A 26,642-nucleotide genomic window follows, 5' to 3' on the forward strand; every position below is an offset into this window, starting at 1 on the left:
TGCCAAAAATCAGTCCCAGGGAGCAACATTCCTCAAAAATCCATCATGGCTGAAAGTGATTTTTGGAGGTTACATCTGGCTGAGCCCACCCACTGGTGTGGCTAAAAATCCTAAACACACCCCTTGCCTGCCCTCTCCTAATCTAATCAAGGGGGCACGTAATTGTCTGGGTTTGTAGGATGTAAGGGTGTTGCTAGGTTGCTCCAAATTTCCTTCTCTGCCTTTGAAGACCAGTTTGGCAGCCCTCCCCCTTCCTGCTTCCCCATCTGCTGAGGGAAGATCTCCTCCCCCAGGCACATCTCTTTGTGTGGAGCCAGACCACTTCACACCTCATCAAGGCAACCTGGTCAGGCTGCCAGAGGCTGGCCAATCAGAGCACTGCAGCAAAAACACTGCAGGGCAGAAGTTGGCAACTTTTCAGGTAAAGTTTTAAACGCTTTACCTGAACAAGTTATGTTAAATCCCACAACTAGAAGTTATGGGATTTATTATACCAATTAATTTGATACCAAACTTCTGGTATCTGTTACTTAAGGGGATTTTTAAAATTAAAATAAAGTCTCCCCATTCTAGCCTATGGAGGCCATTCACTACAATGAGGGAAAAACAAATGAGGCTGCTTTCCCTCATCAGGGCTTGTAAAACTATTTTTATAAGGTCCCTGCTTATAGTTACATGGTACCCAGCCCTAGGGGCACTTAGGGCACACCTTGGGGCTGACTTATATGTAAAAATAAGGTAGTTTAAGACCTTGGAACTACTTTTAATTTCCAAAGTCAAATTTGCATGTAACTTTAATTTAAAAACAGCCAGCAAGGCAGGCCTGCCTTTAAAATGACACTGGGCACCTCAGCAGTGCACCTCGGGTGCACTAACTATGCTAGGGTCCCTAAACCTACATGCCCTACCATATACTAGGGACTTTTGGTTGGTTGACTTAGCCAATTATAGTTAGCCTAATTTGCATACTGATTTTACACAGAGCACAGGCCCTGGGACTGGTTAGCAGTACCCAGGGCACCATAAGAGTCAGGAAAACACCAGCGAAAAGTGAAAAATGGGGGCAAAAAGTTAGGGGACCTCTGTAAATCTGCCCTTTTCTCTCACACAAACCCCCCCCAGCCCACACTCCTAGGAGACTCAGCCCAACCTGGGGAGAGTCTTCCTGGCTTGTCAGGCGAGGAAGACAGTGAAGAGAACAGGATGTACCTTTGCAGGGCCTAATCTGCCTTACATCCTCCTGCCATGGTCACTCCCTCTGGGTAGTGAATCCATACCAACAGTGAAAGGACCCATCTCAAACTGAAACTTCAATCTTGGGGGGGGTCGTCCTCCTCTCTCTCTGCCAACTTGGGTAGTGAGGTGTCCACTTCCCCTAACCCTAACTCTGCTAGGGCAACACCTAGCTTACCCAAAGAGGTCACCCAACACTTGGGCAACCACACTATGACCAATAGGGTCAGGGGGGCTACTTTGCTTTTGACCCTGGGGTCTGACCCCCATCCCAAGTGCAGTGCTGCCAGGAAGGCTAGCACCCAGCAGAGGCTACTGACAGCTGTCAGTACCCAGAACCACACCCTAAGCTCTCCACTGACAAGTGGCTGAGCTGCTTTAGGGGCAACTGCGGGGTCCTGACACCCCTCTTGCTGTCTAGAGTGGGGGGCTACCACCTCCTGTGGCAGATACCCTACTTCCCCTCTCCCTTCTGTCAGTGCAGGGGCAGCACCCTGCATCTGGACAGCTGCCTGACTTCTCAGGACTTCCTTGGGGTCAGGTGAGTCCTCACCAGTGCCAACTCTGGGCTCCCCACCTACTGGGGCAGAAGGCCTTTGGCTGCCTGGAACTCTCTTTGAGAGTGGCCCACCCTTCCTTTTCTTCTTTCCTTTTCTTTGGGACCCCTGTCTCCTAACTGTAGGGACTGGCTTCCCAGTACTTTGGGTTTTGGGGGCGCCCAGGGCAACTGCCCCATCTGGGACCAGACTCACCTCTGGGTGGTCATTGCCCAGGATACAATCTAGGGGGTGGTCAGCACTGACTACCACCCTAAACCAGCCAAGGATACCCTCCCTCTCTAGGGGCACCATGGCTACAGGTTTGGAGGTGACCTCCCCTGTGGCTATCCTGACTTTCATGGTCTCTCCTGGGACATACATGTCTGGGTTCACTAACCGGTCACTCACTATAGTGTGATTGGCACAGGTGTCTCTCAGGCCAGTGGTAGGGATCCCATTCACCTGAATGGGGTGAAAGTGCCTACTCCCATCCTCAGGGATCACCAGCTTACTATCTCGTCCTGTCTCCCAGTCCAATGCTAGGAGGACTTCATCATCTGAGGAGTCCTCCTCCATGCCTACACTGGACAGCCTAGTGCTAACCACTTTCCTTGGACAGGCTGCATCTCCTCTGAAGTGACCGGTCTGCTGATAGTCAAAGCAAGCCTTACTGTCCAAGAGATGTTTTAACCCTGAGTCTCCCTGTCTCTGCTTGTCAGAGTGGGAGTGAGATTTACTCCCCTCCTTCTTAGGGTTCTGGGGTGCAGAGGGGGTCTCTGTGGTGGGCTTACCACCTTTTTTGGGGACCTGACACCCTCTTCTTGGAGTCTCCCCCCTGGGACTTGACAACCACCCTGGTTCTCAACCAATCATCAGCTACCTCACCCAACTCTCTAGGGTTGGTGAACTTAGAGTCCACTTGATGCTGGCATAACCTTTCTTGGATACAATTGGTCAAGATGTGCTCTCTCATGATCAGATTGTATAACCCCTCATCAGTATTTACTTTGTTACCATGAATCCAGCCCTCTAGTGCCTTAAGTGAGGTGTCTACAAAGTCAACCCAAGACTGGGTATTGATCTTCTGGGTGTCCCTAAACTTCATCCTATACTGGTCTGAGGTCAGATCAAACGTTTTAGTTAAGCATCTCTTCATACTGGGGTATGAATCTGCATCCCCCCCCCTCCATGTTAGGAGCCTATCCCTCCCAGAGTTGGGGACCAACTCCCAAAGAAGTGAACCCCAGTACTGAGGCTTAACTATCCTCATCTGGAGGGCCCTCTCAAAGGCCCCCAGCCACTTATGTATGTCATCCCCTCTACATAGGCAGGAACCACCCCCTTGGGTAATCTGGGACAAAAAACCCCACCCATGGACACCTCAGTTTCTCTGTCACTGCCACCATCTCTTTTCTCTTCCCTTGCCCACTTTTTCTTTTCTAGGGCCAGCTTCTCTGCCACCAAAGCTATAAATGCTAGCTGGGCCTCCAGCTCTCTTTCCCTGAGGGACAGGTTCTCTCCTCCTGAAGGCACCCCCTTCCCCCAACTAGCTTTGGGTATGCCCCTAGTGACTGAGTGCAGTGAGGACCAGTCTTCCTCCTCCTTACTTAGGCTCAGATGCCCTCTGTTAGAAATGGGATTTTTGGTTGGCAGTCAGGTTACCCTCTGTCCAAGCAAAAGCCCTCACTCTAGTCAGGGTAAGTCACACACTATCCAAGATTATCCTGTGCCCACCCTCTGGTAGCTTGGCACGAGCAGTCAGGCTTAACTTAGAAGGCAATGTGTAAAGTATTTGTGCAATAAATCATACAATACCACCATATAGCACCACAAAACTACACCACACCGTGTTTAGAAAAATATATAATATTTATCAGGATAATTGTAGGTCAAAAAGAATAAAGATGCAATGGAAAATTGTAGAACTATCACAGGAAAGTGATATAAAGTGTCTTAAGTCTTTAAAATGTAATAAAGTGTCTTTCAAGCACAAGGTACCTGGTTTCTGGTGGAAAATCTCCTCAGAGGGCCACAGGTGAAGAGATGCGTGGAAAAAGGGGTGTGTGCGTCGATTTCCTCTCAGCACACACAGACTTGCGTCGTTCTTTTCCACGCGGGGAAGTCGGGCGTCGTTTTCCGGCGCGCAGACAGTCTCTTTTTGTGGATCGCGGGGATTACCAGATGTCCCGGGTCTGTGCGTGGATTCTCCTGCTTGTTTTCCGGCTGCGCGTCGTTCTGCGGGGCTGCGCGTCGAAGTTTCGATCTCACGGTAGGCGTCGCGTCGATTTCTCCTTGGAAGTCGGGCGGCGTTGTCCTTGCGAGGCCGTGCGTCGAAAGTTTGGTCTCACGGCAGGCGTCGCGTCGATTTCTCCTTGGAAGTCGGGCGGCGTTGTACTTGCGAGGCCGTGCGTCAAAGTTTCGCACTCACGGTAGGCGTCGCGTCGATTTCTCCTGGAAAGTCGGGCGGCTTTGTCCTTGCGAGGTTGTGCGTCGAAGTCTCGATCGTCCCGAGGGCGTCGCGTCGATCAGCGTCGGTGTGCGGCGTTTTTCTCGCCGCGAAACAAGCTGTGCGTTGAAATATTCGGCGCACGGAGCGTCCAAGTGAAAGGAAGAAGTCTTTTTGGTCCTGAGACTTCAAGGAACAGGAGGCAAGCTCTATCCAAGCCCTTGGAGAGCACTTTCACAGCCAGACAAGAGTTCAGCAAGGCAGCAGGGCAACAGCAAGACAGCAGTCCTTTGTAGAAAGCAGACAGGTGAGTCCTTTGAGCAGCCAGGCAGTTCTTCTTGGCAGGATGTAGTTTCTGGTTCAGGTTTCTTCTCCAGCAAGTGTCTGATGAGGTAGGGCAGAGGCCCTGTTTTATACCCAAATGTGCCTTTGAAGTGGGGGAGACTTCAAAGAGTGGCTAAGAAGTGCACCAGGTCCCCTTTCAGTTTACTCCTGTCTGCCAGGGTCCCAGTAGGGGGTGTGGCAGTCCTTTGTGTGAGAGCAGACCCTCCACCCTCCCAGCCCAGGAAGACCCATTCAAAATGCAGATGTATGCAAGTGAGGCTGAGTACCCTGTGTTTGGGGTGTGTCTGAGTGAATGCACAAGGAGCTGTCAACCAAGCCCAGCCAGACGTGGATTGTAAGGCACAGAAGGATTTAAGTGCAAAGAAATGCTCACTTTCTAAAAGCGGCATTTCTAGAATAGTAATATTAAATCCGACTTCACCAGTCAGTAGGACTTTGTATTACCATTCCGGCCATACTAAATATGACCTCCCTGCTCCTTTCAGATCAGCAGCTGCCACTTCAACAGTGTATGAGGGCAGCCCTAATGTTAGCCTATGAAGGGAGCAGGCCTCTCAGTAGTGTGAAAACGAATTTAGGAGTTTTACACTACCAGGACATATAACTACACAGGTACATGTCCTGCCTTTTACCTACACAGCACCCTGCCCTAGGGGTTACCTAGGGCACACCTTAAGGGTGACTTATATGTAGAAAAAGGGGAGTTCTAGGCTTGGCAAGTACTTTTAAATGCCAAGTCGAGGTGGCAGTGAAACTGCACACACAGGCCTTGCAATGGCAGGCCTGAGACAAGGAAAAAGGGGCTACTTAGGTGGGTGGCACAACCAGTGCTGCAGGCCCACTAGTAGCATTTAATTTACCAGCCCTGTGCACATAAAGTGCACCTTACTAGGGACTTATAAGTAAATTAATAGTCCAATCAGGTAGGATTCCAGGTTACCATGTTTTAAGGGAGAGAGCATATGCACTTTAGCACTGGTTAGCAGTGGTAAAGTGCGCAGAGTCTATAAACCAGCAAAAACAGTGTCCAAAAAAATGGAGGGAGGCAGGCAAAAAGTTAGGGGTGACTACCCTAAGGCTGTCAGGTCTAACATGTGTCCCCCCCAGCTGAAAGTGGGGAGAGCTACCCGACCTCCTGGGAGCTCTCATCGCTAAGGCGGAAGTACCTGGAGAGACCATCAGCATTGGCGTGGTCAACCCCTGGGCGATGTTCCACCGTAAAGTCCATCCCCTGTAGGGAAATGGACCACCTCAAGAGTTTTGGATTCTCACCCCTCATCTGCATGAGCCATCTGAGGGGCCTGTGGTCTGTCTGAACCAGGAAGTGAGTCCCAAACAGGTAGGGTCTTAGCTTCTTCAGTGCCCAGACCACAGCAAAAGCTTCTCGTTCAATAGCACTCCACCTCTGTTCCCGTGGTAATAGCCTTCTGCTAATAAAGACTACCGGTTGATCTCTGCCCTCCTCATTCAGCTGTGCTAGGACTGCCCCTATGCCATGCTCTGAAGCGTCTGTCTGCACGATAAATTCCTGGGAGTAGTCAGGGGCCATGAGTACGGGGGCCGTGCACATGGCTTCCTTCAGGGCGTCAAAGGCTTTCTGACAAGCCTCTGTCCAATTCACCAACTTAGGTTGCTTCTTGGAAGTGAGTTCTGTCAAGGGTGTTACAATGGTACCATAGCCCTTGACAAATCGGCGGTAGTATCCTGTGAGGCCTAGAAAGGCTCTCACCTCCGTCTGTGTTCGGGGTGGTTGCCAGGCCTTGATAGTCTCAATCTTGGCCTGGAGTGGCTGCACCTTGCCACCACCCACTAGGTGTCCTAAGTACACCACGGAACCCTGCCCAATCTGGCACTTACTGGCCTTGATGGTCAGGCCTGCCTGTTGCAGGGCCTGAAGCACCTCCTTGAGGTGAAGCAGGTGTTCCTCCCAGCTGGAACTGTAGACAGCTATGTCATCCAGGTAGGCTGCACAGAAGGCATCCTTGCCAGCTAGGACCCCGTTAACCAACCGTTGGAAGGTAGCGGGGGCATTTTTCAACCCAAACGGCATCACCCGGAACTGGTAATGGCCATCCGGGGTTGAAAATGCGGATCTTTCCTTGGCCCCCTCAGTTAGGCCGATCTGCCAGTACCCTGAAGTAAGATCAAACGTACTCAGGAACTTGGCAGCGCCTAGCCTGTCCACGAGCTCATCAGCTCGGGGGATGGGGTGAGCATCAGTCCGTGTGACTGAGTTGAGAACCCGGTAGTCCACACAGAACCGGAGTTCTGGCTTCGCACCTGGGGCAGTAGCCTTAGGGACCAATACCACTGGGCTGGCCCAGGGACTACTGGATTTCTCAATGACCCCTAGAGTCAACATCTTGGAGACCTCCTCCTTGATGCTGGCCTTCACCTTATCCGACAACCTGTAAATTTTGTTTTTCACAGGGAGACTGTCACCGGTGTCAATATCATGAACACAGAGGTGGGTCAGCCCAGGAGTAAGGGAGAACAGGGGGGAGAACTGCTCCAACAGCTCATAACAGTCTCCTTTCTGATTTAGAGTCAGGGAGTCAGACAGAATGACCCCGCTGACTGACCCATCACCTTCTTGGGCAGAGAGGAGGTCAGGGAGAGGTTCACTCTCCTCTTCCGTTCCTTCATCTGTGACCAGAAGCATGTTGATCTCCGACCTCTCAAAATGAGCTTTTAGTCGGTTCACATGGAGCACCCTTAGGGGATTCCTAGGGGTTTTGAGGTCCACTAGGTAAGTGGCCTCCCCTTTCCGCTCCTTTATTTCGAATGGGCCAGACCAGCGGTCCTGGAGAGCTCTGGGCTCTACTGGCTCCATTACCCACACTTTGTCTCCAGGTTGAAACTCTACCAGGGTGGCCTTCTGGTCATACCATTGTTTCATCACCTCTTGACTGGCCTCAAGATTATCTTGGGCTTCTTTCCAGAAGCGGGTCATCTGGTTGCGGAGGGCCAACATATAGCTGACCACATCCTGAGGGGGTGTCTTTGGAGCTTTCTCCAATCCCTCCTGGACAATGCTTAAGGGTCCCCTGACAGGGTACCCATAGAGAAGTTCAAAGGGACTGAACCCTACCCCTCTCTGGGGGACCTCTCTGTAAGCAAAGAGAAGGCATGGTAAGAGGACGTCCCACTTACGCCTCATGGCCTCAGGGAGGCCACCAATCATGCCTTTCAGGGTCTTGTTGAATCTCTCCACAAGACCGTTCGTCTGGGGGTGATAGGGTGTGGTGAACTTGTAAGTTACACCACACGCATCCCACAGAGACTTCATGTATGCAGACATGAAGTTAGTGCCCCTGTCAGACACTATTTCCTTGGGGAATCCCACACGGGTAAATATCCCCGTCAGGGTTCTGGCCACCACCGGTGCAGTTACTGTCCTTAGAGGGATTGCCTCTGGGTAACGGGTGGCATGGTCCACCAAAACCAGGATGAACCTGTTGCCTAAGGCAGTTTTGGGGTCCAAGGGGCCAACAATGTCGATGCCCACCCTTTCAAAGGGGGTGCCAACGACAGGAAGTGGAATCAGGGGGGTTTTAACCCTTTTTCCTGCTTTACCACTGGCCTGGCAGGTAGGACAGGATCTGCAGAACTTGTCTGAGTGTGTCCTCATTTTGGGCCAATAAAAGTGGGTGACAAGCCTGTTAAAGGTCTTGCCCTGCCCCAGATGTCCTGCCAGGGGAATGTCGTGAGCCAGACCCAGTAGGAAGGTTCGGTAACATTGGGGGACCACCAGCATACGTGCTGCCCCAAAGCCCGGAACCTTAGGCTCACTGTAGAGGAGATCATTCTCCCAATATAGGTGGTGATCGCCAGAGGCGTCGCCGGCTGCCTGGTTTGAGGCTTGTTTCCTCAACCCTTCTAGAGTGGGACATTCTTTCTGCGCCTTGCAGAATTCCTCCCTGGTGGGTCCACCCTCAACTTGCCAGCCAGCAAGCTCAGGTAAGTCACCTAGGGCGGCGATGTCTTCCCCAGTTGGCTCGGAAGCCTCCTCCTCAGGAGCCCCGTCAGCCACTGTGGGAACAGCGGGGGCCGGTTTCCCGCACCCCTGGTCCCTCCTCCTGGCAGCTCTCTGGGCCATCGTTCCAGGCTCCAGATGCCCTTGACTTCCCTCTCGGTCAGCCATGGACCGTGTGGTCATGCAGACCCACTCAGGTAACCCTAACATCTCCAGGTGAGACCTGAGCTCCACTTCTTTCCAAGCAGTGTGCTCAAGGTCATTGCCTAACAGACAATCTACAGGCATGGCAGGACTCACAGCTACTTTCAGAGTACCAGAGACCCCCCCCCCCACTCAAAGGGAACCAGAGCCACCGGTAGGTGACTCTCGCGATTGTCAGCGACTCTGACCTGGTGGAATGTATTAGGTACTATCTGCTCTGCTGACACCAGCTGACTCTTGATAGTAGTCATACTGGCTCCTGTGTCACGCAGAGCCTCCACCCTCTGCCCATCAATGGTGACCCACTGCCGGTACTTGGAAGTATTTCTGGGCATGTGGGCCTTGGGCACCATTTCTCCTTCTCCCAGGGACACTAGGGAAATCTCTACCTGCTCCCCAAAGCTAGTTGGGTCCATCTCCCCCCCGAGTGCTACACTAGTCAACCCAGGTGCCTGTCCGGTAGTGGACGGTGCCCTCTTGGGGCACTGTGGATCGCCTTTGTAGTGACCATATTGGTAACACTCCATGCATTTGGGGCTAGATTTTCCTGACCTGTCAAATGTCCCTGGCTTTTTCCCAAATTTGGAAAAGGAAGGGTTGCCACCCCCTCCCTGGGAATTCTTTTGGGGGCCTTTAGAGAGTTCCTTATCTGTAAGTTTATCTCCCCCCTCTTTCTTCTGTTGGGAACCCTGACCACCTTTGTGGGAGTCCCCCCCAGGTACCTTTTTGGACACTCTGGTGCTAACCCAGAGGTCCGCCTCCTCAGCAAGCTTCCTGGGATCAGTCAGCTTACTATCCACTAGGTGCTGGCGCAAACCAGTATAAGTAACATTAAGCATATGCTCTCTCAGGATCAAGTCATATAAACCTTTATAATCTGCTACTTTGTTGCCCCGCACCCATCCATTCAGTGCCTTACTAGAGAAATCAAAGAAATCTACCCATGTTTGTGTGGTTTGTTTGGTGCTGTCCCTGAACCTCTGACGGTATCCCTCAGGGGTCAGCCCAAACTTGGCAAGTAAAGTGGCTTTCTGGAGTGGGTATGTGTTTTGATCCGGTGGATCCAATGTGAGAAGTGTGTCCCTCCCCAATGGCGGCACATAACCCCACATAGCTACCCCCCATTGCCCTTCAGGAACCTCATGAGCCCTTAGTGCAACTTCATAAGCAGCTAACCATTTATCTAAGTCATCTCCCACCACAAAACTGGGCACCACATTTTTGGGTATACGAACCTTCTTTTCTCCAGCAGGTCCTGTCTGTATGCTGCCACCATTATTGCTGGATTCAGACTGTCTTGCCTTGATCTCCAGCTCCTTGAGACTCAGTTCATGAGCCAACAATAGTTTCTTTTCAGCCAAAGCTCTTTCAGCTTCCACTTGTTTGGCTGCTCTTTCAGCTTCTGCTTGTTTGGCTGCCCTTTCAGCTTCTGCTTGAATCTGTTTGGCTGTTCTTTCAGCTTCAATCTGTTTGGCTGCTCTTTCAGCCTCAGCTTGTTTGGCTTCTCTTTCTGCCCTCCTCTCCTCCTGTTGTGCCTCAATTTTCAGTTTTGCCATTTGCAATTGGAACTCCCTTTCCTCTCTCCTTTCCTCTGCGGTCAGGCTTTGCATGGAGACACTGCTCCCTGGTCTGGAAGGGTGCACAATTGCAGTGGTAACACCATCCATAGATAGTGAAAATCCTTCTGAGGGGCCATTTTCTGGCTCCTCTTCCTCATCATCCTCTAAATGGGCTTCTGCCCAGGCCCTCAGCGCCACTTGAAAGTCCTCCTTTCTGGAGGCCCCTTGGGTGGGTACCCTTAATGCCCTGCAGAATCCTCTTAGTTGTTTGACCGTGTATGTATCCAACTGGACTAGGTCAAAGTCCCCTGTCTGAGACCCAGTCAGAGACATGTTGAGTGAGGATTTAGTTTTTGAAAATTGTCAGGAAAAAACGGATTTTCAAAAAGAGATAAAAACCAAGTTGACCTTCAACTGTGGGTAGGTAGTGAAATACTTAGCTACTGTATGTCACTGCACAAATACAAGTCCTATCCCACCGCTGCCACCAATGTTAGAAATGGGGTTTTTGGTTGGCAGTCAGGTTACCCTCTGTCCAAGCAAAAGCCCTCACTCTATTCAGGGTAAGTCACACACTATCCAAGATTATCCTGTGCCCACCCTCTGGTAGCTTGGCACGAGCAGTCAGGCTTAACTTAGAAGGCAATGTGTAAAGTATTTGTGCAATAAATCATACAATACCACCATATAGCACCACAAAACTACACCACACCGTGTTTAGAAAAATATATAATATTTATCAGGATAATTGTAGGTCAAAAAGAATAAAGATGCAATGGAAAATTGTAGAACTATCACAGGAAAGTGATATAAAGTGTCTTAAGTCTTTAGAATGTAATAAAGTGTCTTTCAAGCACAAGGTACCTGGTTTCTGGTGGAAAATCTCCTCAGAGGGCCACAGGTGAAGAGATGCGTGGAAAAAGGGGTGTGTGCGTCGATTTCCTCTCAGCACACACAGACTTGCGTCGTTCTTTTCCACGCGGGGAAGTCGGGCGTCGTTTTCCGGCACGCAGACAGTCTCTTTTTGTGGATCGCGGGGATTACCAGATGTCCCGGGTCTGTGCGTGGATTCTCCTGCTTGTTTTCCGGCTGCGCGTCGTTCTGCGGGGCTGCGCGTCGAAGTTTCGATCTCACGGTAGGCGTCGCGTCGATTTCTCCTTGGAAGTCGGGCGGCGTTGTCCTTGCGAGGCCGTGCGTCAAAAGTTTGGTCTCACGGCAGGCGTCGCGTCGATTTCTCCTTGGAAGTCGGGCGGCGTTGTCCTTGCGAGGCCGTGCGTCAAAGTTTCGCACTCACGGTAGGCGTCGCGTCGATTTCTCCTGGAAAGTCGGGCGGCTTTGTCCTTGCGAGGTTGTGCGTCGAAGTCTCGATCGTCCCGAGGGCGTCGCGTCGATCAGCGTCGGTGTGCGGCGTTTTTCTCGCCGCGAAACAAGCTGTGGGTCGAAATTTTCGGCGCACGGAGCGTCCAAGTGAAAGGAAGAAGTCTTTTTGGTCCTGAGACTTCAAGGAACAGGAGGCAAGCTCTATCCAAGCCCTTGGAGAGCACTTTCACAGCCAGACAAGAGTTCAGCAAGGCAGCAGGGCAACAGCAAGACAGCAGTCCTTTGTAGAAAGCAGACAGGTGAGTCCTTTGAGCAGCCAGGCAGTTCTTCTTGGCAGGATGTAGTTTCTGGTTCAAGTTTCTTCTCCAGCAAGTGTCTGATGAGGTAGGGCAGAGGCCCTGTTTTATACCCAAATGTGCCTTTGAAGTGGGGGAGACTTCAAAGAGTGGCTAAGAAGTGCACCAGGTCCCCTTTCAGTTTACTCCTGTCTGCCAGGGTCCCAGTAGGGGGTGTGGCAGTCCTTTGTGTGAGAGCAGACCCTCCACCCTCCCAGCCCAGGAAGACCCATTCAAAATGCAGATGTATGCAAGTGAGGCTGAGTACCCTGTGTTTGGGGTGTGTCTGAGTGAATGCACAAGGAGCTGTCAACCAAGCCCAGCCAGACGTGGATTGTAAGGCACAGAAGGATTTAAGTGCAAAGAAATGCTCACTTTCTAAAAGCGGCATTTCTAGAATAGTAATATTAAATCCGACTTCACCAGTCAGTAGGACTTTGTATTACCATACCGGCCATACTAAATATGACCTCCCTGCTCCTTTCAGATCAGCAGCTGCCACTTCAACAGTGTATGAGGGCAGCCCTAATGTTAGCCTATGAAGGGAGCAGGCCTCTCAGTAGTGTGAAAACGAATTTAGGAGTTTTACACTACCAGGACATATAACTACACAGGTACATGTCCTGCCTTTTACCTACACAGCACCCTGCCCTAGGGGTTACCTAGGGCACACCTTAAGGGTGACTTATATGTAGAAAAAGGGGAGTTCTAGGCTTGGCAAGTACTTTTAAATGCCAAGTCGAGGTGGCAGTGAAACTGCACACACAGGCCTTGCAATGGCAGGCCTGAGACAAGGAAAAAGGGGCTACTTAGGTGGGTGGCACAACCAGTGCTGCAGGCCCACTAGTAGCATTTAATTTACCAGCCCTGTGCACATAAAGTGCACCTTACTAGGGACTTATAAGTAAATTAATAGTCCAATCAGGTAGGATTCCAGGTTACCATGTTTTAAGGGAGAGAGCATATGCACTTTAGCACTGGTTAGCAGTGGTAAAGTGCGCAGAGTCTATAAACCAGCAAAAACAGTGTCCAAAAAAATGGAGGGAGGCAGGCAAAAAGTTAGGGGTGACTACCCTAAGGCTGTCAGGTCTAACACCCTCCCTCCCCTGAGTGGTTGGAGCTAGCGTCCTCCCCTGCTTCTTCCTCCTCTGGAGCTTACTCTGAGCCTACCTCTTAGGCCTCAGCCCATGCTGTCAGGGATTTAATCAAGACATGCTTCCTGAGGTCAGTGGTTGCAGGCAACCCCCTGGCAGTACACAACCCCCTAAGCTGGACTACTGTCAGTGTGGGTAGGCTAGCCAGATCAAGCTCCATGGTTCCCTAGTTTTGTGTCAACAAAAACTTTTTGCAAAAATTGGAAAGAAGAATTTAGAAAAATCACAAAAATTCAATAATTGAAATTAATCCAATTTAAAAATTAAACACAATTTTTGCACTAGGACAATGTAAAGGATTTTTTATTTGTTTTACTTAAAACTGTAATGTGATACTGAACACAAGTACAGGATCCCACCACTGAGCACCAAAAATGGTGGAAAATGGGTTATTGGTAAGGGCATGTAAGTACCTACACTTAGCAATAGGCCACTAAACTCCACTTAGGTCCAGTTAGGTCTCAGTAAATTAAACCTAGCTCAACCCTTGGTAGCTTGGCAATGAGCGTCAAGGCTTAACTTAGGAGACAAAGCGTAAAGCATTCAAGTATCACAGAACGGTAATTAAATAAAACACAGGAAACAGTTTAAAAATCCAAAATCAATTTATAAACATAGATTGTATTTTTATCTTTAAAATGACACCAAAAAGAATAAAATCGGAGAAGGGGAACCGGAGATATGTATTTGTAAAGAATTAATGGTTTCTAGTGCATAGAAGCAACTGGCGCTCAAAGAGTTAAAAAAGGTCACAGTGGAAAGGATCAAAGTTCAGAGTTCAGGCCACGAGGTAACACTGTCACACTTACTTTCAGAAGTGTTTGATTCAGGAAAGTGGTCGACAGCACCAGCCAAGGGTTCAGAGGCTCTGGTGTGCCGCTTGGGGTCTGGGACTACAGCTCCACAATGCACCTCTTCAACTTATTGAGTTGCTCCAAACGTCTCCAAACTTCTGGATCTTCTTCCAGAGGTCCTTTTTGTGTCGTTGAAGTATCCACAACTTGATCCAAGGTTCCAGAAGCTCTGAGTTGCTCCTTGGGAGTTGGGACTACAGTTCCCAGAATGCACCTGGTCAGAATCCTCAAATGGACGCTGGTCAGCTGGGCTCTGCTTGAAGGACTTGATGCACGGGACTCTGGGCAGCTCCTTTGTACCTGTAGCAAACAGTGAGTCCCTTCTTGAAGCAGTAGAAGACAGGTAAAGTCCTTCTAGTGTTTATGCCCAAGTGTGCAGCTGGTGCATTCCTCCAGAGTGAAGTGTCCAGGTGCAGGTCAGGGGTCCAGCAGGGCAGTCCTTCTTCTCCTGTAGTTCTTCCTTGTTGGAATCTGACAGGGATCTGGTAGGGAACTGAGGTGTGGGTACAGGTCTGCCAGTTTTATCATTGTTCCTGGGTGAAAAACAGAGGGTTCCTGGTTCTCCAATCAGGGGCAGGGTCCTTCCCCCTGTGGTGACAACTTCCTGGGAAGTGTGGCAAAAATCAATCCCAGGGAGCAACATTCCTCAAAAATCCATCATGGCTGAAAGTGATTTTTGGAGGTTACATCTGGCTGAGCCCATCCACTGGTGTGGCTAAAAGTCCTAAACACACCCCTCTCCTGCCCTCTCCTAATCTAATCAAGGGGACACCTAATTGTCTGGGTTTGCAGAATGTGAGGGTGTTGCTGGGTTGCTCCAAATGTCCTTCTCTACCTTTGCAGACCAGTCTGGCAGCCCTCCCCCTTCCTGCTTCCCCATCTTCTGAGGGGAGATCTCCTCCACAAGGCACATCTCTTTGTGTGGAGCCAGGCCACTTCAAACCTCATCAAGGCAACCTGGTCAGGCTGCCGGATGCTGGCCAATCAGAGCACAGCAGCAAAAACACTGAAGGGCTGAAGTTGGCAACTTTTCAGGTAAAGTTTAAACGTCTTTACCTGAACAAGTTATATTAAATCCCACAATTGGAAGTTGTGGCATTTATTATAACAATTAATTTGATACCAAACTTCTGGTATCTGTTACTTAAGGGGCTTTTGAAAAGAAAAATAAAGTCTCCCCATTCTAGCCCATTCACTACAATGAGGGAAAAACTAATTTGGCTGTTTTGCCTCACCAGGGCTTATAAAACTCATTTTATAAGGTCCCTGCTTATAGTTACATGGCACCCAGCCCTAGGGGCACTTATGGCACACCTTAGGGGTGACTTATATGTAAAAATAAGGTAGTGTAAGACATTGGAACTACTTTTAATTCCAAAGTCGAATTTGCATGTAACTTTAATTTAAAAGCAGCCAGCAATGCAGGCCTGCCTTTAAAATGACACTGGACACCTCAGCAGTGCACCTATGGGTACACTACCTATGCTAGGGTCCCTAAACCTACACGCCCTACCATATACTAGGGACATATAGGTAGGTTGACTTAGCCAATTATAATTAGCCTAATTTGCATATTGATTTTACACAGAGCACAGGCCCTGGGACTACTTAGCATTACCCAAGGCACCATCAGAGAAAACACCAGCAAAAAGTGGAAAATGGGGGCAAAGAGTTAGGGGGCCTCTGCAATCAGCCCTGTTCTTTCACAGACCCTATTGATCTGAGTAAAACAAGACGGAAACAACAAAAATCCAACATTAACAAGCCAAGATATTAATTTTTAATGAATATTTAATGATTAAACCCCTATAAAGTACTTAGAAACACAATAGCACCAACTGGGGCTATCACGACCTTGCCGACAGGGTTGTTCCTAATAGTCGGACGCCCCTCGCAAGGGAGTGCGACGCCGGTCACTGGTTCGCAAGGACACCCAGGTACAGTACTTTTGCAAAAGATGTAACAAAGACATTGCATGGAATTAGGGAGGTGTGGTGTTGTTGAAGCCAGTGTAGCGTTGGTTCCTTACTACTACCAGGGAGGTGAGGCATCAGTTCCTTACGGTTGTAGGAGAGGTGATGCAACACAGGTGGTGAGGCATTGGTTCCTTATGATCTAGCAGGGTCGATGAATTCGGATGGCCAAGACCTGATGGGACGAACTCTAAGAGCTGCAGTCACACCACAGGGCCACAGGCACCACAGCAGAGTTGAGTGCACTCAGAACTCATGATATCATAGGGCTTTGCAGCGGGGCCTGCAGGGTCCGGTGCAATTTTCGCACTCCAGCGAGAATCTCGGCATCGTAGCAGCATTGGTGTGGTGTCGGACAGCTGCCCCGGTTGTGGAGTCATCAGGGGTCAATGTGCCTACGTAGTTCGTCTTCTTTTTAGGCCAGCTTTCACTCCCCAGGGCGAAGGAACTGGATTTGGCACCACTTGGCAAGTTCGGACTCTCAGCAAGAAAGCCCAGGTGCTGACAGAGGGAGTATGTGATGTCCCTGGGACTTCTAACAGGAGGCAAGCCAAGTTCAAGTCCTTGGAGAACCTTGGAAAGCAAGATGCAAAAAGCAAAGTCCTGTACTTTCCCTCCCAGGGCAGAAGTAGAAGCAGCAGGCCAGCACAGCAAAGCAACAAGCAGAGTGCCAGGTCTTCCTCAGGCATTCATCTCTTCTCCCTGGCAGAATGTCCTCAGTCCAGAAGTGTTCTGAAGTTGTGGGGTCAGCAGCCCAATACTTATACTCATTTCTGCCTTTGAAGGAGGCAAACTTCAAAGGAAAGTCTTTGTAGTGCACAGGTCCCTGTCTCTCCCTGTCCTGGCCACAGGCACACTCCAGGGAGTTAGAGACTGTTTAGTGTAAGGACAGTCTGAGACCAATTCAAGTACAAGTGTCAGCTCATCCCTCTACTGTAGCAGAGGAAACCCTTCAGGATATGCAGGACACACCTTAGCTCCCTTTATGTGACTGTCTAGACACAGCCCAACTGTCAGTCTGACCCAAATGTATATTTAACAGCCATGCAGAGGAATAGAATGGCACTTTTTCAAACTTACAATCAAAAAACAACTTTAGCAAAATATGTACTTTTTAAATTGCGAGGTCAGAGGCCCCATACTCCATGTATCTATCTGCTCCCAATGGGGAATTACATCTAAAAGATAGTTCAAGGCAATCCCCACGTTAACTTATGGGAGAGATAGGCTTTCCAATTGTGAAAAACAACTTTAGCAGTATCTCACTATCAGGACATGAAACACACACTTGTACATGCCGTACCTATCACATAAACTGCATCATGCCCTTGGGCCTACCTTAAGGGTGACTTACATGTAGTAAAAGAGAAGGTTTGACCTGGCAAGTGGGTGCACTTGCCAGGTCACACTGGCAGTTCCAAATGCACACACAGACACTGCAGTGGCAGGTTTGAGACATGTTTACAGGGCCACCCTTGTGGGTGGCACAATCAGTGCTGCAGGTCAATTTGATTTACAGGCCCTGAGCACCTCTGGTGCACTTTACTAGGGAGTTACTAGTAAATCAGATATGCCAATCATGGATTAACCTATCACCAATACAATTTAGAGCATGTGCAGTTTAGCACTGCTTAGCAGTGGTAAAGTGCCAGAGTCCTAAAGCCAAGTAAAACAAGTCAGAAAGAATAGAAGGAAGGTGGCATAAAGTTTGGGGATGAACCTGCAAAAACAAACATTTACAATACAAATGTTTGCAGGAAAAATGTATGATGTACAATTAGGTATGAAGAAATCTAACTGCTTAAAGTTTTCTCAGTGTTCCATACCTGATCACCCACATTTTTTAGATCTGTTTTCTGAGACTGTTGGTCGGGCCTGAGATGCACTTTGCTGTTCTCTAATAATTTCTCGCTCCCATAACCGTGTAGCCTCTGTTTTCATGAACTGTCATGACATTAGGCACTAGAGGCTATTAACCTCTTCGGCTCGTGCATTGGCCACTGGCTGCTGGACGCACACCCTCCCTGGTGTGGGTCATGACTAGTGGTTGACTCCATGGAGGGGTTTTAAAAATACTCCAGTGTGTTGCACCAGAGATTTTTTTATTTATTTAAAAGACCCTCGTGAGACATGGAAGAGCTTCCATGTCTCCCCCGCTCCCAGATCCCTCCCTCTATGACGTCAGCACACCACGATGCGCGCTGACATCACAATTTGTATTCCCCACAGAGCAGGAAGTGGTGTAAGGCCTACCCACCTTTTAGGAAGGCCTCTTTCGACAGGGGATATTCTGAAATGGTTTCCTGCCTGTGGATCGCAACCGCTCTGTGATCCACTGCCAGGAAATCCCACTAGACACCAAGGATTACATGCCCCCATGGGTTACAAATAAATACATTTAAAACAAAAAAAATTAAACTGACAGGGGGTCATCCGTGAGCAGGGTTGAACCCCTGTGGGGGCATATGTTTTTTTTTTTAAATAGAAGTAAGGTTTTATATATATATATATATATATATATATATATACATATATATATATATATATATATATATATATAAAACATTTGTTTTAATGTAAATGCCAATTTCTGTTGATGTATGTTAAAACTGTGGGTGATGTTTTGGTTTAATAATAAAAAATTTATAAATTTGCATTTTATACCATCTATGTTGAAAGTGGAGTAGTTTCTCTTCTATATCTATGAAACTGTAAAAATATAGTTTCAAAGGGTGGTAGAACATTGGTATTGATTTCCGGCTATGAGGAAGAACGCAACAGTTGAAACGTGTCAGTCGATTTAAAATAAATGTTTGATTGATTATGTTTGGAGTGCCGGCTTTCCTTTCTTCAGTACTATGCATATATATATAGATTTATATATCTATATCTATATATATGTATGTATATATATATATATATATATATATATATATATATACATATGTATGGAGATCACTTTTGTCAATGAGTGTGTGATTTCCCTGTAGACTGCGATTGGCCCCCAGTGAAGCTTCACCCACATATAAAAGTGATCTCTTTACACATTTATATTGGTATTTTTGTATTTATATTTATATGCACTACCAGTTGTCTTGCACCGTGCGTCTTCAAAGAAATGCACATACTCCAACCGATGCATTTCAACCGTAGCTTTTAGGCAGCAATAAAAAAGTCAAGCTAACTCTTGTGATTATGTTTCTGCTAGAGAAGGATCAGACTTTTCTCTAGTGGCAGTTTTGATGCCATAAAGTAGCGCAGAAGGTTTATATGCCTGCTGCAAAGATCAAATCTATATTTTATGTGGATAGCTGAGTGGATTAGTAAAGCCATAAAATCCAAAAGAAATGTATGTGTGAGGGGGGCTATGGCGAGATGAAGGACACTTTTGCTGGGTGATAGTGTGGGATAGTGAGGGAATCCGAGTAGGAGGTCATGGGTGTGGGAGCACCAACAATGATTGTCATACTGGGTGCCGCAGGCACTAAAGACTGTGACGATTGGTATGTGACATGGTGAGGAAATTGAGTGTCTTTTTTGTTTTTTTAGTGTCTTTGAGAGAACGTGCTAATTGAGGGAAGAAGCGAAGGTAGGGTGACTGACCTTTACTGTTGCTTGTTGCAAGCATCACAAACACACAACCATCAGCAATTTTGTGACCATCTACGTACGCTTTTAAAGGGACAGTTTAGCCAGTAACGGAGATGGCGTCTAGTTGCATGACTGCTGCTCAAGCCCTTACTCGGGTTATGGAGGACAGCTATGACCTAGGATCAGAGACTGAGACAGCAGATACTGAGCCATAATCTGAGGGATAGGACAATGGAGCAGAATTTTTCAGTTGGAGGAGTCCCATCTGGCAAATCTACTTCCGGAGATTTTGAGGGAGGTGATGAGGACAGTCATGCTATCTCTTCGCAAGCACAGTCTGTGCAGTGGGACAATACAGGTTAGCCTAACCCAGAGAGCAGGTGCATGTGGCAGCAGGCACGGAGAGAGTGCTCTCCTGGGAGCTCCCCAATTTAGTTCAGCCTCAAATTCCACTGCCAAAATCGTTTTGTGGAGACATCAAAATTATCAATCACAAACCAACCTGGTTCTGTAAGGCAGGCACCTGCGTTTTTGGTCCTGGGCTCGGCGGCCATATAGGGAAACCTACCAAATCCAGACATTTCTGGAAATTATACACGAGGAGGAGTTCACAGAGGTGTTGATTGTGTGGTTCCCCAAAGTTTTCTTTCCCAGAATACCCTGGAAACGTGAAATGTTGAATAAAAACTCTATTTTTGTTGCATTACTGTCACATAAACTACCAGGAGGAGTCCACAGAGGTGTGGCTTGTGTGGATTTCCCAAAGTTTTTGTACCCAGAGTACCCCGGAAACATGAAATGTTGAATAGAAACTCTATTTTTTCTTGTATTTCTATCACACAAACTACAGGAGTATGCTGGGATCCACAAAATTCCTACCACCCAGTGTTTTCCCACCTGACTTGATGAAAACGCTACCCCACTTAAGTGCCTGTCCCTAGTGCCTGTGTCAGGAATGGATCACCCCGGGTCAATAGTTGCCCTCATGTGAGGACTAACATTGACCATTGTGTGATCCATTTCTGTCACGGGCACTAGGCCTACCCACACAAGTGGGGTTCTGTTTTTCTCAGGAGACTTTGGGCAATGCTGGGTGGAAGGAAGTTTGTGGCTTCCTTCAGATTCCAGAACCTTCCAACGCTGAAATGTGCAGTAAATTTGTTTTGTTTAGCTAAATTACGAGGTTTGCAAAGGATTCTGGGTGACAGAATCTGATAAGAGCCCCACAAGTCAACCCATACTGGAGTCCCCTAGGTGTCTAACTTCTATGAATGTATAGGTTTAGCAGGTTTCCCTAGGTGCCGGCTGAGCTACTGGCCAAAATACACAGTTAGGCACTTTTCAAAAAGCACGTCTGTTTTCAGTAGAAAAATGTGATGTGTCCATGTTGTGTTTTGGGGCATTTCCTGTTGCAGGTACTAGACCTACCCACACAAGTGAGGTACCATTTTTATCGGGAGACTTGGGGGAATGCTGGGTGGAAGGAAGTTTGTGGCTCCCCTCTGATTCCAGAACTTTCCATTGCAGAAATGTGCAGTAAATGTGTTTTTTGGGTTGCAAATGATTCTGAGTGACAGAACCTGGTAAGAGTTCCCCAAGTCACCTCCTTCTGGATTTCCCTAGCTGTCTACTTTCTATAAATGTTCAGGTTTGGTAGGTTTCCTTAGGTGCCAGCTGAGCTGGAGGCCAAAATCCGCAGCTAGGCACTTTGCAGAAAACACGTCTGTTTTAATTAGAAAAATGTGATGTGTCCACATTGCATTTTGGGCCGTTTCCATTCGTGGGTACTAGGCCCATCCACACAAGTGAAGTACCATTTTTATTGACAGACTTGGGGAAACACAGAGTAGAACAAGTGTAAGTGCCAATTGTCTTTCTCTACATTTGTGCCTTCCAAATGTAAGATGATGTGTAAGAAAGAAGTCATTTTGAAAAATGTCCTGTAATTCACATGCTAGTATAGGTACCCCCAAATGTATAGATGTGCAAAACAAACTGCTTCTAAACTCCATGTCTTGTGCCCATGTTGGACATACATAAGTTTCATTGATACATATTTTTTACTCTTTATATTTTGCCAAATGAATTACTCTATATCAGGTATTCAGTGAAAACCCATTGCAAGATGCAGCTCATTTATTGGCACTGGGTACCTTGTGTTGCTGACTAACCTACAAGCCCTATATATCCCACAACCAGAAGGGGCCAGCATACATAACGGTATATTGTATTAAAAAATTTAGATTTTCCTAGCCTTGGTGTCTGAAAGGCTAGATTTTATTAAAGACACGGAGGCGAGTATTATGCAGTCTTTTCTTGCTTTAATTACGAACAGCAGCCAAGCAAGAACTACAGTATCCAGAAACAAAAGAACTACAAAATGACCTCATAGTGTAGTAACCAATGGGATATCACAATGCACTACTAATATCTTAACTGCGAGCAACAAGTCCTCTTTTCTTGATGCGAACTAAAGAGGAGAAGTAACCAAAACAATCACATAGAACATAAAAACCAAAGTCATAAAGTCCATGCAACCATCTCGAAGATGACGGAGACCGAAGGACGACTGGAAGGTATAGTCGATGTCGCACAAATCCAAGCTTGGTAAGAGACGTTGGTGTGTATCACCCTGAGCCAACACCGGAAGAGGGAGTTGGTACTGAAAGAGAGAAACAGGGCGGGTTAAATCGTGGTGGGATAATACTCGCCTCCGTGTCTTTAATAAAATCTAGCCTTTCAGACACCAAGGCTAGGAAAATCTCAATTTTATTACAAGACCGGAGGCTCCTATTATGCATGTTCAAAGCATTGCAATCACAGAATCTGAGACATGAGAAATCGGTTTACAATAAAAAGTTCTAAACGTATTTTCATTCGACCAGTCTGCAGATCTGAGAATATCCTGTAAAGAGGAACCTGCCCAAAAAGCACGAGAGGCCATAGCCCCCCTGGCCGAATGGGCACCAAAGGCACTAATATCAATGCCAGCAAGGGACATAACCCATTTAACCCAACGAGCCAGGGTAGGGGAAGACACAGGAAGGTGAGGTTTCTGAAAGGAAATAAGTAGTTGGGATGAAGAGGATGATCTCAAATCTGCAGTACGGGTTACATAAGTTTTTAAGCAATTTGCAACACATATATTGGGTTGAGAGGGAAAATATGGATAATTAATACTAGACAAGTTAGTTTTCGTACGTTTTTTGATCTGAAACGAAACACCAAGGGGAGAAAAGAAAAAGGAAGTAACATCCAGTGCTCTAACATCTGAGATCCGCTTGATAGAAACTAAACATAAAAGGATGGTTAACTTAGCCGAAAGCTGTTTGAGAGATAATAATTCATTATCAGGCCACGAGGTAAGAAAACGCAACACCAGAGTAACATCCCACATAACATTATATTTAGGAGACGGTGTATTAACGTATCTTACTCCCTTTAACAATTGACAGACCAGGGGATGCTCTCCAACTGGCCTACCATCAACTCTTTGATGTTCCGCAGAAATGGCAGATCTATACAAATTAATAGTGCGATAAGCCTTACCTTGAGAAGCCAAAGAAGCCAAAAAATTTATAATTAATACTACATTCGCTGAAAAGGGATCTGAATTCCTGTCCAGGCACCAGCTGCACCAAAGGGACCAAGCTGACTTATAGGCCCTGGAAGTTCCCGGGGCTCTGGCCTGCTGGATAAATTTAACAGCGTCCTCCGAAATTCCTGGGACTCCCCAGGACGACCCGAAACTTTCCAAGCTATGAGGAACAGGGATCCGTCGAGAATCAACTGATGTTGATGGCCCTGAGGATTCAAGAGGAGATCGGGAAATTGGGGCAGCCAAAGAGGCGGAGCGATCGCCAGCTCTAATAGAGTCGGATACCACGGTTGGGTCTGCCAGAAAGGAGTTACAATCACCAGAATAGACCGTTGCCTGCGCACCTGAGCGAGGACTCTGGGGATGAGAAGGAAAGGGGGAAAAGCATATAGAAGGGAAGTCGGCCAAATCTGAAGAAAGGCATCTGTGGCCAGGGCTTGTGGATCTGGCCTCCAACTGAAATATGAAGGAAGGTGAGAATTGAGGCGAGAAGCAAACAGATCTATAGACATTTCTCCAAAGACAAAAGAAAGGTGACTGAACACTGAAGGGTGCAGTTGCCAATCGCTGGAATCGTGAAGGTGTCTGGAATACCAATCCGCTACTGTATTGAATCTGCCTGGCAGGAAAACCGCCTTGACTGAAATCCGACGAGGCAGACAATATTCCCAAAGATGTTTTGCCAGAGAGGAGAGTATCTTTGACCTGGTACCTCCTAGGTGATTGATGTATCTGACCGCGGACAAATTGTCCATCCTGAGAAGGATGGTGCAACTTACCCTGTTCTTTGCAAAAGTGCGGATGGCAAAGGAACCTGCAAGCATCTCTAAACTGTTGATGTGCAAGAAGGACTCCTTCAGAGACCATGCGCCCCCAGTCGAGAACTGACCACATCTCGCGCCCCAACCCGTCCGACTTGCATCGGATTCTAATACAAGATCTGGGGCGGCAGAGAAGATAGTTCTGCCGTTCCAGGCATCTAGATGGGTTAGCCACCACTGAAGCTCTTCTTTGGATTCGGCATCTAAGACCAAGGGATCCGAATAAGCGAGACCCTTGTGAAGATGACGTATTTTGAGCCGTTGCAGGGCTCGATAATGTAAAGGACCTGGGAAGATTTCCTGAATGGAAGAAGCTAACAGACCTACTAGGCGTGCCAGATTTCTGAGAGAGATCTGCGGAAGGGAAAGGGAGTGGCGAATCTCCTTCTTGATCAATGAAACCTTGTGTTGCGGGAGCTGCAACACCGATAGAGTGGTATTTATTCGAAAACCGAGAAACTCCAAAGATTGAGTCGGAACTAAAACCGACTTTTGCACATTGATGAGAAAACCTAAATCGCGAAGGAGGTTTAGACACAGTTGAAGATGATCTAGAAGTAGATTTTTGTCCTGTGCCATCAAAAGGAAGTCGTCCAAATAGAGAATTAAACGCACCCCGTGAGACCGGAGAAAGGCTGCGACGGGTTTGAGAATCTTGGTGAAACACCAAGGAGCGGAAGAAAGGCCGAAGGGAAGAACTCGAAAGCGGTAAAAAGAGTCCTGCCATTGGAATTGAAGAAACTTCCTGTGTGAATGATGAATTGGGACTGTGAGATAGGCGTCTTGCAGATCCAGTCTGATTAGCCAATCTCGGTGAAGCAGAATGTCCCTGAGATGGAGAATAGTCTCCATCTTGAAGTGACGATAGATTATAAAATTGTTGAAAGCCTTGAGATTCAACACCAGACGAAATTTGTGATTCTTCTTCTGAACTAGAAAGATGGTGCTGAGGAAGCCCGAAGAGTCGAATTGAACAGGCTCTATTGCGCACTTGGCCAGGAGAGATTGGATTTCGACGCGTAAAAGCTCGTTTTGCTCTTGGGAAAAAACTAGGGGTATAGGGACGCGACTCTGAACTGGCATCTGATAGAATTCTAACTGGTACCCTTGAACAGATTGAATCACCCAGGGATCTGAGGTGAGAGAACGCCATGAATCGAGACACAGAGCTAATCTGCCCCCTACAGGAGGAAGGCCAGAAGCGGAAATACTTACCGGAGGTTTGGTCTCCCCTGCTGGAGTAACCTCTGGACCGGTAGCCTCTTGAACGACGGGGATAGAACTTCGGTTTGTATCCTGAATAGGATTCAGGTTGAGATTGCTGGTTGAAGGAGTCTCTGTTGGAATATTGATTCCTGATGGAGCGGCCGGCAAAGCGACTCCTGCCTTTGCCGGCCCTGGCAAAAACCCGAGACGAAAAAAATTTCTTCATCGAAAGCTGGGCCTTATCCAGAGAGGCAAAGGTGGACACATATTTGCCCAAATCTTTAATAAAAGAATCTCCAAATAACAGGCCTTTGGCCAAAGGACCCTCATCTTTTGAGGCCAGAGAAGTTAATTTGGGATCGATCTTTAAAAGCAGACTCTTCCTCCTTTCAATCGAAAGTTGAGTGTTGGCGTTCCCCAGCATACAAATAGCACGTTGCGCCCAGTTTGAAAGGACCTCCGGATCAATAGGGTTACTATCCATTTTTGCTTCTTCCGCCAAATCAAAAATTCTGGTGAGAGGGCCCACCAAATCAAGAAGCTTGTCCTGGCAACCCGACCAGGCTCTATCCACGCCCTTTTTGGGATCCTTGCCGAATTTTGAGAAGAACATCAGCATGTTAGGATCAATTACCGGAGTTGCTGTTATATTATCCGGAAGAGAGGGACGAGGACACTCTGACTTGAGTTTATTACGAGCGGCTTTATCCAGAGGGTGACGTAAAAAGAAAGAAACATAATCCGCCACATGCTCTGATGGGTACCACTCCTTTGAATTTGGATGGACCATGAAGGAGGGATCAAATAAGGGTTCACCAGCATGGTCGACTAAATCGTGAGACACTAGGTGTACGTCACCACCGTCAGGAGGAGAAATTCTACGCCTTTTCTCCAGAGGCCCATAAGAAACTGGATCTTCTGATCCGTCCACATCGCCCTCATGGCTGGAAACATTATCATCGTCATCCGTGTCTCTTAACTGCGAAATATATAAAGGAGAAGGAGGGGGACCCGATTTATAGACCTCTCGGGTGGAAGGACCAGAGGAAACGCCTTTGGACGTCATTGGGAGAGTGGTCGCACGTTTCCTGCTCTTATTAAAAGGCAATTTGGAAGAAGACATCATCTTTGAAACCGAGGCTTCAAAATTTTTGGTAACCTCAGACATGGAAACTGAGACTGCCTGCTGTACAGAGTCCCTTATGAAGGACTTCAAACTCTCCTGAAACACCTGGGAATCCTCTTCCCCAGCCATAATGTAAAAACACACTGGTCACCGAAGGGTTAATTTTTTGAGGAAAAAGAAAAAGGAGTGTCTGAAGGGGCGGGACCGAGCCAAGGGAGGCGGTTCAATGCAGTCGAAGTCGACTGACAGACGAGGGCAGGAGTTGAGAATGCCAAACGAGGCAAAGAGAGCCAATTATGCTCAAATAGCAAGCAAACCCGGTCGGAAATAAAGACGCGACGCGAGTATCAGCTGACAAGGTA

The sequence above is a fragment of the Pleurodeles waltl genome, chromosome 2_1, assembly GCF_031143425.1.
Source record: "Pleurodeles waltl isolate 20211129_DDA chromosome 2_1, aPleWal1.hap1.20221129, whole genome shotgun sequence".
NCBI lineage: Eukaryota > Metazoa > Chordata > Amphibia > Caudata > Salamandridae > Pleurodeles > Pleurodeles waltl.